This window comes from Balaenoptera borealis (assembly GCF_965194805.1).
Source record: "Balaenoptera borealis genome assembly, chromosome: 7".
NCBI classification, from domain to species: Eukaryota; Metazoa; Chordata; class Mammalia; order Artiodactyla; family Balaenopteridae; genus Balaenoptera; species Balaenoptera borealis.
In genome coordinates, this window is record NC_138864.1 from 77,280,633 (window position 1) to 77,296,199 (window position 15,567).

Below are 15,567 nucleotides of genomic sequence, written 5' to 3' on the forward strand. Positions count from 1 at the left end.
CTTCCATGAAGCCCCACAATGTAATCTGATTCCAGGCTGTCTGGCTCTTACACACTACACTCTACTGCTTCTTATTCGCTGTAGTATTGGGTGCCTGTCACATACCAGTGCTCAATAAATATACGTGAACTGAATGAGAGATTTTCACAACCCCTGCAGCCATTATGTCCCAGACACAATGTCTCTGAGGGTAAGAACTGTCTTACTCATCTTGTCCTAATCCTCAGCACCTAGCGCAATGCCAGTCACACACAGTAGATGCTCTCAAGTTGTCTGATGAATGAATGAATACAGACTCAAATAGCTATAGGTAGTATGGACCATAAATAGACAGAATCACATGGTAAAATGAGGAAAAGTGGGTATAGTTCAGTATCTTCCCACAGTTCCATGAGGTGGTCTAGAATAACAAACACAATGGTCGATTTTATTATCCAGTTTCTCCTACCTAACTACTAGTAGGACACAGAATAGAAATTCTGAATTCCTCTTTGCAAAAGAAAACCTCATTTTCATGATGAATAAAACAATGGGCTCCTGAAGGAGCTCCACTGTCAAAAACATGATATGATCATTTCTACCAAAATGAAGACGACTAAGGAAATATCCAAATCAAAGTTGAATAACAAAGTAGGTGCACAAGCAGTGTTTCTTAACCCTGCCCAGTGAAGTAATCTTTGTTGCAGAGGAAAGTACATACGTTCCTCTGAGACATAGCTATAAGCAACCTGCTTCAGCATAAAATTTCACTGAGGTCTTACATTTTCTCTTAAAAATTCATCATTTTTTTGGTATTCTGAGGTGTGTTTGTTTTTGTTTTACCACAAAAATTATGTTGTGATTACTTACCATTATGTAAAATGCAAAGGCCACCATCCTTATCCTTTAGCATTCAATACCCTATGGAATGTGTTAGCCCATTTGAGAAACCAGAGACTGTAGCATCTGGTACAGACTCTCATTTAGAAGCCCAAACATTTAGAAGCAAATTACAAATACATTAAGTGAAATATAAATACAGACCCCAAATGAGCGTAATGACATTAGAATAATTTGGTGTGAGATATGGCATCTGTGCACTTAGCAAATACCTTCTTAATAACCATCCTGAATAACCACATATAAAGGTAAACAAATACGAAAGCTAGTTAGGACAGCTCACACTCAGGAATTTCTCCTTCTCCAATGCCACATGGGAGGATTAAACTGCCCCAACTGCCTAAATCTGCCCATGTAATTTGCTGGGTCAAGAAAATGTGACTGGAAGTCACCTATGTCCATTCCAGGTGAAAACTCTAAAGATTTAACCTGCAATTTCCTATGTTCTATCTTCCCTGCCACATGACTAATAAGGCCGTATGTTCCAAGATGATGGCACCTTCCTCAGCCTGGAAGCATGAGTTGTCAAACAGGGACAATTGTCTGGGAGATTCACGCAGATGCACAGTGGACTCCAAAGAAGAAATAAACCTTTGTTGGGTTAAGCCACTGAGATGTTCTTACTGCAGCATAACCTAGCCTGTCCTGGCTGATACGCTCCCAGATGTTAAACTCAAATTCAAATAGACCAAGCTCCATAAACATTAAAGAGCCCTACCTTACTTCTGTTTTATTAGTCCAGAGCTATAAAACAACAATCTGTAAGCAATATGGTTATTTGTATGCAATGCCCAACAGTTTTAGCTAAAGTGACTCATAAACTGCTCTCTTAAAAAACACTCTGTCAAATTGGGCATTTAGAAGTGTGTAAACAAGCAGTCAGTTGACACTTTTCTTTTCAAACCACTTCAATTGGATGTAAAGGGAAAAACCCATATAGCACACTATAAAGTTCTCTACTGACACAGATGATATTGGTCAATATACTACATTAAATACTCATTGCTACTTAATTACCAGCAAATCATACCACAAAGCAAATACAAACTGCCAATTTAAAAAAAAAATTACAATCAATTTTATTAATTTTCAAAATTCTGATGTTCTATTACTTAGCAGCTCAACCAATTTTGAAAGTTACACAAACTCACTTTTTGTAGACGTCGCCATCCATCTATGTGAAGGTTTCTTAAACTTGGCACTATTAACATTTCAGACTGGATGGTTTTCATTAAGGGAAGAAGCTGTCCTGTGCATCGCAGGATGTTTAGAAGCATTCTCGGCCTCTACACACTAGATACCAATAGCACCTTCTCAGTTGAGACAACCAAAAAATGTCTCCAAACATTTCCAAATGTCTCCTAGCAGACAAAATCACCCCCAATTGAGAACCGCTAATCTACTTCAAAGTTCCACAAAAAAAAAAAAATGTGAATATAAGCAGCTCTCTGCAGGAGGCCTTTTGTCTTGTCACTTTAGTAAAGCTATATTTTAACTAATCTTTACACCAGATGCCCCCATGCTTAACTAACCTCCATCCCAAGCACACCTTTCAAATCTTTTGATCACACAATGCCTTGCCTAAACTATTGATTCTTTCCTTAGATTAAAGAAGTAGAAATGAAGAATACGTAATTAACAGATGCCTAGATCTTTTGGCCAGCTTCCCCTTTAGTAATCTCATGAGCAGGTGGTGTCAACAAGATACCACCTAAAGAAAGATCACAAGGAGTAAACAAGCCTGCACACTGTGCGAGATGACACGAGTCCGACCCCCTTCCTCAATGATTAACTGAAATACTTCACCTTTTTCCCTTTAAGAACTTTCATGACCAAGCAGAATCTTCAAAGTTGATTGTGGGACATGAGTTTGCCTTCTCCCCAGGTTGCTGGCCTCCTGAATAAAGCAACCTTCCCTTTTCCAATCAACACCCGTCTCTTGAGTATCGGCTTCTGAGTGGCGAGCAGCTGAACCTGAGGTCAGTAACATGAATTCTGTCCTACAGCCCCTTTGCTGCCTTACTGAAGTGACTGACAGTAGCACAATAAGGGTGGTATAACAGAATTTTACTTTCTTTTACTATTACATAAAGAAAACAAATATTAATTGTTAAAAATTAGAAAACAAAAATTTGCAAAACTAACAAAATAATTACTTGTAATCTCATCTCCGTTAGCAGGTTTACAGACAGGTCCTCCCTGGATTCACTCCCTCCACGGTAACCGCGTGACTGCTTTGTGCTGGGCACTGTCCCAGACATCAGAGAGAGAGTGTTGAGGCAGACAGATTCTACCCTTTCTGGAGCTTACAGCTTCATGGTGCCTTCAACACCAACAGCAAATGATGATGAGAATCATAAGGAAAAGTGCAGGCTCCTGCGGTCATACAGCATTGGCTTGAGGTGTTGTCTCGGGGAAGCCTCTTTGAAGAAACAGCATCTTAGCTGAGAACAGAAGGGTGTGGAATACCAATGGCTAGCACTCCAGTGGTGCTTGCTACCTGCCAGGCATTTTTCTAAGGTTCTATGCATAATAACTCATCAATCCTCTGAACAACCCTGTAAGATAACTGCAATTATTATCCCTGTTGTAAGGATAGAATATGGGTTCAGAGATGAAGTACCTTGCCCCAGACCACAAAGTTAGTATGTGGAAGAAACAGAATCTGAACCTGGTCTGTGTCCCTAATGGCTAGGACAAGGACAATCAGCCCACCACCACCCCCAAAGTGAGCCAGGCAGAGTGGGAGGAAGGGAGGTTCTGGCAAAGGAGACTGTGGTGCACTATTTTCCCAGACAAGGAGGCGTGACCTTCCAGCCACCAAGAGAGAACGCAGAGGATACTGAACTCCACCTCATTATATACCTATGGTAGTTTCCTAGTGAAATGCAGCCTCCTTAAATCCTTTCTTGGGAGAAGATGAGGTATACATTATTTATAAATTAATTAATTATGATGAGAAGTAAGCAACAGAAGAGTCTAACACTGAAATGGAGAAGAGAGGTGGCAAGTTCCAAAAGGTTGAATTCATAACAGCAACTCACTCAAATACATATTGTAGATGAGTCAGGAGGTCTGAATTTCTAGGCTAATAAACTCATATGTTTTGAGCTGAAGTGAATGCTCTCACGATGCTCCTGTAAGTTGTGTGGTTGCAATAAGATAAAGGGAACTCTCCTCACTAAAATGATTTCCAAAAACTTCAATGATCTAAATCACTCCCTAAATCTGGTGATGACACAGTTAATCTTATAAATCTCAGAACATTCACTATGACAATACGGATTTCAATACTACTGAATATGCTCCTTTTATTGCTTTTATTATTTGAGATACTCTTGGTTTAATTCTATATGACCGCATTATATATAAATTCTAAATATTATAAAAGGGAATAATAAAAGTAACTATTTTGTTTCTTAATTCACTTCCTATATGAATGATACTTCTTTTCAGAATTTAGAATATATATAATTATCTGTTGGTTAGAATACTAGGCTAATAAAACTATATTTATGTATTTGATCTATATGTCAAATTGCTCTGTGGACATAGCTGCTTTGGGCATCTCAGCATAATCTACTATCAGATTTAGAAAATAACTCAAAAGCATTGGGGACCACTAATTTCATTTTCATCTATGAAACATCTTATAGATCCAAAATCTCAAGGAATGAGTTGCTCTGATTAATTGCATTTTCTGGATAACTGAGACTTATCTAGAAAAGGTTTAGTATCCCATCCCTAGACTTGAAAATATACTGGTAGATGTTCTTGCCATAGCAAATCATATTTTAATCTTTGTGTGAGGACAGATAATACAAAGGATGATCATATGGAAATTAAAAATAATTTTACAGTATTGCAAATGGAAGTGACAGAACGAGCACGAGATTGTGTTGAATATGTACTCATCTCAGAGCCCAACCATTGCTTTTGAAAACAAATACTAATGTTGCTTCATTCTATTATCACTTGTCCCATTATGAAAAAGTGAACTGCAAAAGAAAATGGGTTTGATTCTGGTTAGTGTTATTGCACGAGGAATAACTGAGATGGATAAAAAAGAATGTGCTGGATATTTTAGTACACATGATATTTTTATTTCCCCCAACAAGCAAAAATAATCTTCCTTTTCTATTACTATAATTAAATGTAATTCTCAGCTATTTTGAGACTCACACAGCAGTGTCTACTATAATTTGATACTGCTTAAGTCTATTGTTGCTTATTTATCAGCCAATTAAGAGGCAGCAATATACTGGATTAAAAAGCGGTACGAGTATGTGTGCATGTGTTTTTTAAACTACCTCCCGTGTGCTGCCTAAACTCAAGTCTTGCTGGGAACTTTTGATACAACTCTCTCTTGCTTTTACTCTTCTGAGTATTTGTTTCTCTCTAGGGAAAAGGTATTAAATAATTTTGTTGAGACTAACAAACTATGTTAGTTCTCTTTTCAAATTGTGTGTTGTAACCATTTCCTACCTACATTTTACAAAAGTGACTATACCTCAAAGAGCAGTGGCATGTTTATAATTATGCCCTTAATTAATGGAGTAGAGTGCAGGCACTTTTATACTCTATAGCCCAACGATTCTCAAAGTCTAGCCCCAGACCAGCAGCATCAGTACCACCTGGGACTTTGTTAGAAATGCACATTCTCAGGCCCCACCCCAAACCTACTAATTCAGAAACTCTGAGGATGGGACCCAGCCATGGTTGACCAAGCCCTCCAGGTGATTCTGATGTACACGAAAGTTTAAGAAGTAATGCTTTAGGCTGAAGGGTAAGGGGACTTACCCAAGGTTAGGAACTACTTCAAGACAGGTTCTCTCCATTTTCAACATCCCATTTCTCCAGACTAAGTCACTAATTTAGACTTTTTGAAACATCAGCACTGACCTGTTATCAATGAATGGTCAATCATCTAGTTTTCTCCAAATTCATAAGGAAGGGATACCCAGATACTGTCCAGTATACACTCTTATGATATGAATAGCCCCCAAATAACTGAGAGATTGTGGTCATTCTCCTCACAGCTATATTGCCCCCAATTGGCTCACTGTGGATGCCTCTGCTAGAACCACAAGATGAAGATTAGTGTTGCTGCTGTTGTTGCCAATTAGTGAAATTTGACCAGAGTTTCCTAGTTTGACCAGATTTTTTAAATATTGCAAAACCAAATGTGGATTGTTCTCAGAAGCATTAGTATTTTACACTGCTTCATGCAAATAATAGTCCTTATTAGAAGAACAAAGCCTTATCAATAAATCTCAATGTACTTTAATAAATGGAACTGAATTTCCTAACAAAATTGAGAGAGAGCATTAAGTTCTTTGTATAAACTGATCTGGAAAATGAGTCAGAAAATATTTTCTGACCAGTTACCATTTCAAAACAGAGTTATAAAGCCAACCGGCTAATCAGTTTCCTTTCTTAACTGCTCCCTTCTTGCTAGTTGGAGGGAAGGGTGGGTTGGAGAGGGAGGGGAAAAGGCAGGGTTCCAGGCACACAGAGAAGGCAAGGCATGAAATCAGCTGGATTCAGGAACTAGACGGAGATTCGTTAACGGTGTAGGACAAGTGATGAGGAGAGGAGATCAACTGACGAACGAGGCCAGAAGTAGGCAGGTACTTATCATGAAGCACAAGGTGAGGATTTGCTCCTAAAGGTGGCCAAAATTCATTACAAGATTTTAAGTAAGACAGTGTTGTGATCAGTCCAGAATTATAGTACAATCCCTTTGCCAACAAACGATAGAAGGATGGATTCTAGGGAGAAAATGCTGAAGAGCAACTGCCATCAGGACAAAGGTGAGAAGAACCAAAACTAAAAGCACTATCAGCGGGAACAGAGAGAAGAAAACGGATTCAAGGGATACATAGGAGGTAAACAGACCTTCTACTAGAGAGCTCTACTTAAGAAATAACAACCATGAGCCTCTAGCCTTCTCTCAAGAGTCCTTGCACTAAAAAAAAATGGCTTACAAACTTTTTAGTTAAATCACTTCTGAATCACGCTCACATACAAATATTTGCTGGAGAGGAAAGGGGACACCAACTCTCTGTCAAACACAGCCAGATTTTGAAGCCCAGTTTACACTCAACTAGAGAAACACTCCCTACAGGCACCCATGTGCGTGTACACGCACACACACACACACACACAAACTCGCGCGTGTGTGCGCACGCACATTCTACCATTATATGATGGCCTTACAATTGAGTTGGGAAAGGCGTCTGTCCAAACTACCTTATCCACACCATGGTCTGGGCGATTCTCTCTCCTCCTCAGCCACGCCCATTCCCAACCTAGCTAGTTCTTTAGGTGGTCTACTGGAATTGCTTTCTAAATTGCCTGTGCCCACCACACCAAGCATAGATTTTCTGATTACTTCCAGTTAAACTTTAAAAAAATGCCATGATTACTTCAAAGACATGAGCCTTCAGTGGGCACCATTTTTTTAAACCCTTTTCCTTTCACTTGTCTCCACTCAAGGTTACACCCTCCATTTCTCCATCTTTTCATTACCAGCTAGGTGTACGGAGGTTCCACAGGTGAGAATGCGGGCAGTTTCACTATGTTATTACTGTTTTACTCTCTGGTTTTTGACTACTCTTTGGGCAGCACTCATGCTTGGTTGCCAAAGCATGGCTACCATGGTAACATCAACAGATAGCAATATTTAAAAAAGAAAACAGCAAATTAAAAGCTTGTTTTAAATGAAACAGTGAGCAAAATAGGTAGAACTCAGTCAAGAGGCAGATTGCTACTGAGTAATTCTCCTCTCCTGGGCACGCAATATTTTTTTAAAAAGCAGCCATTCTCCAGGGGGAACATTAAAGATAAATAGTCTGCTTGTTTGTTTTTTACTTACCTCTCAAAGTATTTCTTTAGTGGGGAAAGTTCCTGGTTTTTCAGTAGTTAGCCTAGGTGAGGAAGCAATCGTGTCTGCTTCCCCAAAATATCGTTGCTGACCTCTGTGAGCACTCCACTGAGGTCAGGGTGGAATTCTGCAGGCCTCAAACCTCTCAGAGAAATGTTCAGCCTTTCACTATTTTACGTACTCTCTCAAGAACTCATGTACAGAAATCCCACTACAGTAAAACCTCAACAAGGGAGAATACAAATAATGAACACATCAGTCCCCTGGCAGCTGATACTAATAGCCAGGCTTATGCAAAACTAATTTCTTAAGTTGAAATTGGTTTATTGTGTGAGGTATGGCATTATATAATGTAACATTTAGCTGTTCTATTTAATAAGAATTGGTCCTATTCTTGGCAAGTAAAAAAGCCCTAATATTAAATTACGCAATTTCCATGGTTTTCAATGTCTTGTGTGCCAATGTTACAGAAAGCCCAATTTGAAATATAAATAAGAGAATGTTACATTTTGTGCGAGTAGAGATTCAATAGTGATCTGAACTTTTTTTCCTTTAAAATATGTCTTTTAAATGCACACGTGATAGCTCCTGCATTTTCATAACATCTGAATTCTGAACTTCTAAGCAGCAATCAAAGCTGCAGGAGCTGACCTACTGCAATTTTACTGCCGTGGCAAAATCAGCCCCTTTATTCCATGGTACACATTTTCAAAGACAGTCTCGGCAGTGTGCTTTTTTTATGACTCCAGTTTACGCAACTTTTCCTTAGGACCTTACCTCATCCATATATCTGAGATTCCTAAATGCACCGAGCTATCAAGTCATAGCATTATTTTCTTTTTCATCAGTAAAGTATGAGTACAGAACAGAGAATGAGGAATAAATTGGGGTCACAGACTTGCTGGGCATGTATCCTCTATGAAATCCATTCAGAAGTTATGAAAATGTAGGAGCTGACACTTGTACATTTAAAGGTATATATATTCAAAAGAAGGGGAAAAAGAAGAGTTCACATCATTTCAGAACTAGGGTTCTTTGTGAATAAAGGGCAAGTATCCTAATGGATACTGGAGGCCAGAAGCTCACACGGGGCCACAGCTGAAATTAATAGTGAGCAACTTCTAAGCAAGACCTCCAAAGGGAAAGACTCAAAAGAGAAAAACCAAACTGCATGCATTCTTTTACTCCCTGCCAGAAAATCGGGGTCTCATAAATTCACTGAGACATCCAATGAGAACCCAACTGGAATTTTCCCACTTGCAGAAAAATCAAAGATGGCCATTTGGAAGGGAAGACAAGGGGGTCTTCTGAATCAAGGATTATAGTACTGGACAGGACTATGCAGGTCAGAGACCAAGTTTTTTTCCAAAAATGTCATCCTTTGAGTAATTATGTATTATCTGTGTTCCTATAGTTCCTGGAGCTATAAAACCAATGCATACCAATGTAATTTCTTTATATTTTATGAGACTTCAGCATTTCTATCTTTGTCCTTAACTAAGCTTTCGGTTGGAAGTGTCAGTTTGAGTAGAACCCCAGGAGTGAGCACAATCCCTCTACGTGGGTCTAAAGAACAGAGAAGTGTACGGATGAACTTCCTTTAGCCCCTAACACCAAAGAGCTTCTCACCTCCCACAAGTAGAACTCTCTTGTATTTTGTGATTCTGAGGATATCAAGGAGAGTTTCAAGGAAAAGGAGTTACTCACCCAACAGACAAGATAAAGATCCATTCAACTCAGTAGTGTGTGAGCCGAGCTTCCACTAAAGCAAGGAGCTCAACATGTCATAATTTTCAAGGCAGCTTATAAAATCCAATTTCATCTCTCAGCAACGTGTAGCTGATAATGCTTGTCACCTGGATGGCCTGCAGATGTGTTTTAAGGATAAAAAAGACACTGAATTTAATTTACAACCTTCTCTAAAAAGAAGAGAGCTTTTCTGAAGTTAATAGAAAACATAACATTGAAAATTAGTAGGCTTTTTCAGATACAGATAAATGTTAATCATATTAGCAAACCAAAGGAATTATTTATCTATTTCAGTTAAAATATCTGTCTTGGCTTCAATTATGTAGCACATATGTAACTAGTTAGAATTTTTGAGAGAGTAACTCAAATAACTGCTTTAGTTCCCTACTATCTTTTATTGTTCATTGGCCCTAAAGACTGAGAAGAACTTTAAAAATAATATAGCTGGGATAGGGCAAGATGGCGGAAGAGTAAGACGCGGAGATCACCTTCCTTCCCACAGATACATTAGAAATACATCTACACGGGGAACTGCTCCTACAGAACACCCACTGAACGCTGGCAGAAGACGTCAGACCTCCCAAAAGGCAAGAAACTCCCCACGTACTTGGGTAGGGCAAAAGAAAAAAGAAATAACAGAGACAAAGGAATAGGGACGGGACCTGCACCAGTGGGAGGGAGCCGTGAAGGAGGAAAGGTTTCCACACACTAGGAAGCCCCTTCGCAGGCGGAGACTGCGGGTGGCGGAGGGGGGAAGCTTCGGAGCCACGGAGGAGAGCGCAGCCACAGGGGTGCGGAGGGCAAAGCGGAGAGATTCCCGCACAGAGGCTTGGTGCCGAGCAGCACTCACCAGCCCGAGAGGCTTGTCTGCTCAGCCGCCGGGGCGGGCGGGGGCTGGGAGCTGAGGCTCGGGCTTCGGTCGGATCCAGGGAGAGGACTGGGGTTGGCGGCTTGAACACAGCCTGAAGGGGTAAGTGCGCCACGGCTAGCCGGGAGGGAGCCTGGGAAAAAGTCTGGAGCTGCCTAAGAGACAAGAGACTTTTCCTTGCCTCTTTGTTTCCTGGTGCGCGAGGAGAGGGGATTCAGAGCGCCGCCTAAACGAGCTGCAGAGATGGGCGCGAGCCGCGGCTATCAGCACGGACCCCAGAGGCGGGCGTGAGACGCTAAGGCTGCTGCTGCCGCCACCAAAAATCCTGTGTGTGAGCACAGGTCACTCTTCACACTGCCCCTCCCGGGAGCCTGTGCAGCCCGCCACCGCCAGGCTCCCATGATCCGGGGACAACTTCCCCAGGAGAACGCATGGCGCGCCTCGGGCTGGTGCAACGTCACGCCGGCCTCTGCCGCCGCAGACTCGCCCCGCCTCCTCTGTACCCCTCCCTCCCCCCGGCCTGAGTGAGCCAGAGCCCCCGAAGCAGCTGCTTCTTTAACCCCGTTCTGTCTGGGCGGGGAGCAGATGCCCTCAGGCGACCTACACGCAGAGGCGGGTCCAAATCCAAAGCTGAACCCCGGGAGCTGTGCGAACAATGAAGAGAAAGGGAAATCTCTCCCAGCAGCCTCAGAAGCAGCTGATTAAAACTCCACAAACAACTTGATGTGCCTGCATCTGTGGAATACCTGAATAGACAACGAATCATCCCAAATTCAGGAGGTGGACTTTGGGAGCAGGATATATTAATTTTTCCCCTTCCTTTTTTTGTGAGTGTATATGTGTATGCTTCTGGGTGAGATTTTGTCTGTATAGCTTTGCTTTATAATAGCTTTATTTTATTTCATTTTATTTTATCCTCTTTCTTTCTTTCTTTCTTTCTATTTTTTCTCCCTTTTACTCTGAGCCATGTGGATGAAAGGCTCTTGGTGCTCCAGCCAGGCATCAGGGCTGTGCCTCTGAGGTGGGAGAGCCAACTTCAGGACACTGGTCCACAAGAGACCTACCAGCTCCACGTAATACCAAACTGTGAAAATCTCTCAGAGATCTCCATCTCAACATCAAGACCCAGCTTCACTCAATGACCAGCAAGCTACAGTGCTGGACACCCTATGCCAAACAACTAGTAAGACAGGAACACAGCCCCATCCATTAGCAGAGAGGCTGCCTAAAATCATAGTAAGGCCACAGACACCCCAAAACACACCACCAGACGTGGACATGCCCACCAGAAAGACAAGATCCAGCCTCATGCACCAGAACACAGGCAATAGTCCCCTCCACCAGGAAGCCTACACAACCCACTGAACCAACCTTAGCCACTGGGGACAGATACCAAAAACAATGGAAACTACGAACCTGCAGCCTGTGAAAAGGAGACCCCAAACACAGTAAGATAAGCAAAATGAGAAGACAGAAAAACACACAGCAGATGAAGGAGCAGGGTCAAAACACACCAGACCTAACAAATGAAGAGGAAATAGGTAGTCTACCTGAAAAAGAATTCAGAATAATGATAGTAAGGACGATCCAAAATCTGGGAAATAGAATAGACAAAATGCAAGAAACATTTAGCAAGGACGTAGAAGAACTAAAGAGGAACCAAGCAACGATGAAGAACACAATAAATGAAATTAAAAATACTCTAGATGGGATAAATAGCAGAATAACTGAGGCAGAAGAACGGATAAGTGACCTGGAAGATAAAATGGTGGAAATAACTACTGCAGAGCAGGATAAAGAAAAAAGAATGAAAAGAACTGAGGACAGTCTCAGAGACCTCTGGGACAACATTAAACACACCAACATTCGAATTATAGGGGTCCCAGAAGAAGAAGAGAAAAAGAAAGGGACTGAGAAAATATTTGAAGAGATTATAGTTGAAAACTTCCCTAATATGGGAAAGGAAATAGTTAATCAAGTCCTGGAATCACAGAGAGTCCCATACAGGATAACTCCAAGGAGAAACATGCCAAGACACATATTAATCAAACTATCAAAAATTAAATGTAAAGAAAACATATTAAAAGCAGCAAGGGAAAAACAACAAATAACACACAAGGGAATCCCCATAAGGTTAACAGCTGATCTTTCAGCAGAAAGTCTGCAAGCCAGAAGGGAGTGGCAGGATATACTTAAAGTGATGAAGGAGAAAAACCTACAACCAAGATTACTCTACCCAGCAAGGATCTCATTCAGATTTGATGGAGAAATTAAAACCTTTACAGACAAGCAAGAGCTGAGAGAGTTCAGCACCACCAAACCAGCTTTACAACAAATGCTAAAGGAACTTCTCTAGGCAAGAAACACAACAGAAGGAAAACACCTACAATAACAAACCCAAACATTTAAGAAAATGGGAATAGGAACATACATATCAATAATTACCTTAAGTGTAAATGGATTAAATGCTCCCACCAAAAGACACAGACTGGCTGAATGGATACAAAAACAAGACCCATATATATGCTGTCTACAAGAGACCCACTTCAGACCTAGAGACACGTACAGACTGGAAGTGAGGGGATGGAAAAAGATATTCCATGCAAATGGAAATCAAAAGAAAGCTGGAGTAGCAATTCTCATATCAGACAAAATAGACTTTAAAATAAAGACTATTACAAGAGACAAAGAAGGATACTATATAATAATCAAGGAATCGATCCAAGAGGAAGGTATAACATTGTAAATATTTATGCACCCAACATAGGATCACCTCAATACATAAGGCAAATACTAACAGCCATAAAAGGGGAAATCGACAGCAACACAATCATAGTAGGGGACTTTAACACCCCACTTTCACCAATGGACAGATCATCCAAAATGAAAATAAATAAGGAAACACAAGCTTTATTTTATTTTTTTTTAAACATCTTTATTGAAGTATAATTGCCTTACAATGGTGTGTTAGCTTCTGCTTTATAACAAAGTTAATCAGTTATACATATACAATATGTTCCCATATCTCTTCCCTCTTGCATCTCCCTCCCTCCCACCCTCCCCATCCCACCCCTCTAGGTGGTCACAAAGCACCAAGCTGATCTCCCTGTGCTAAGCGGCTGCTTCCCACTAGCTATCTATTTTACATTTGGTAGTGTATATATGTCCATGACACTCTCTCACCCTGTCACATCTCACCCCACCCCCTCCCCATATCCTCAAGTCCATTCTCTAGTAGGTCTGTGTCTTTATTCCCGTCTTGCCACTAGGTTCTTCATGGCTTTTTTTTCCCTTAGATTCCATATATATGTGTTAGCATACTGTATTTGTTTTTCTCTTTTTGACTTACTTCACTCTGTATGACAGACTCTAACTCCATCCACCTCATTACAAATACCTCCATTTCATTTCTTTTTATGGCTGAGTAATATTCCATTGTATATATGTGCCACATCTTCTTTATCCATTCATCTGTCGATGGACATTTAGGTTGCTTCCATGTCCTGGCTATTGTAAATAGAGCTGCAATGAACATTTTGGTACATGACTCTTTTTGAACTATGGTTTTCTCAGGGTATGTGCCCAGTAGTGGGATTGCTGGATCGTATGGTAGTTCTATTTGTAGTTTTTTAAGGAACCTCCATACTGTTCTCCATAGTGGCTGTATCAATTTACATTCCCACCAACAGTGCAAGAGAGTTCCCTTTCCTCCACACCCTCTCCAGCATTTATTGTTTCTAGATTTTTTGATGATGGCCATTCTGACCAGTGTGAGATGATATCTCATTGTAGTTTTGATATGCATTTCTCTAATGATTAATGATGTTGAGCATTCTTTCATGTGTCTGTAGGCCATCTGTATATCTTCTTTGGAGCAATGTCTATTTAGGTCTTCTACCCATTTTTGGATTGGGTTGTTCGTTTTTTTGTTATTGAGCTGCATGAGCTGCTTGTAAATCTTGGAGATTAATCCTTTGTCAGTTGCTTCATTTGCAAATATTTTCTCCCATTCTGATGGTTGTCTTTTGGTCTTGTTTATGGTTTCCTTTGCTGTGCAAAAGCTTTTAAGTTTCATTAGGTCCCATTTGTTTATTTGTGTTCTTATTTCCATTTCTCTGGGAGCTGGGTCAAAAAGAATCTTGCTGTGATGTATGTCATAGAGTGTTCTGCCTATGTTTTCCTCTAAGAGTTTGATAGTGTCTGGTCTTACACTTAGGTCTTTAATCCATTTTGAGTTTATTTTTGTGTATGGTGTCAGGGAGTGTTCTAATTTCATACTTTTACATGTATCTGTCCAATTTTCCCAGCACCACTTATTGAAGAGGCTGTCTTTTCTCCACTGTATATGCTTGCCTCCTTTATCAAAGATAAGGTGACCATATGTGCATGGGTTTATCTCTGGGCTTTCTATCCTGTTCCATTGATCAATATTTCTGTTTTTGTGCCAGTACCAAACTGTCTTGATTACTGTAGCTTTGTAATATAGTCTGAAGTCAGGGAGCCTGATTCCTCCAGCTCCATTTTTCGTTCTCAAGATTGCTTTGGCTATTCAGGGTCTTTTGTGTTTCCATACAAATTGTGAAATTTTTTGTTCTAGTTCTGTGAAAAATGCCAGTGGTAGTTTGATAGGGATTGCATTGAATCTGTAGATTGCTTTGGGTAGTAGAGTCATTTTCACAATGTTGATTCTTCCAATCCAGGAACATGGTATATCTTTCCATCTATTTGTATCATCTTTAATTTCTTTCATCAGTGTCTTATAATTTTCTGCATACAGGTCTTTTGTCTCCTTAGGTAGGTTTATTCCTAGATATTTTATTCTTTTTGTTGCAATGGTAAATGGGAGTGTTTTCTTAATTTCACTTTCAGATTTTTCGTCATTAGTGTATAGAAATGCAAGAGATTTCTGTGCATTAATTTTGTATCCTGCTACTTTACCAAATTCATTGATTAGCTCCAGTAGTTTTCTGGTAGCATCTTTAGGATTCTCTATGTATAGTATCATGTCATCTGCAAACAGTGACAGCTTTACTTCTTCTTTTCCGATTTGGATTCCTTTTATTTCTTTGTCTTCTCTGATTGCTGTGGCTAACACTTCCAAAACTATGTTGAATAATAGTGGTGAGAGTGGGCAACCTTGTCTTGTTCCTGATCTTAGTGGAAATGGTTTCAGCTTTTCACCATT

The 15,567-nt window shown here is 40.3% G+C and overlaps 1 long non-coding RNA gene across 1 annotated transcript in view; it reads right to left on the reverse strand.

The window, feature by feature from the left end:
- The window catches only part of LOC309631770, a 210,472-nt gene that overhangs the window by 73,282 nt on the left and 121,623 nt on the right, over positions 1-15,567 (reverse strand). The window lies entirely within an intron of this gene.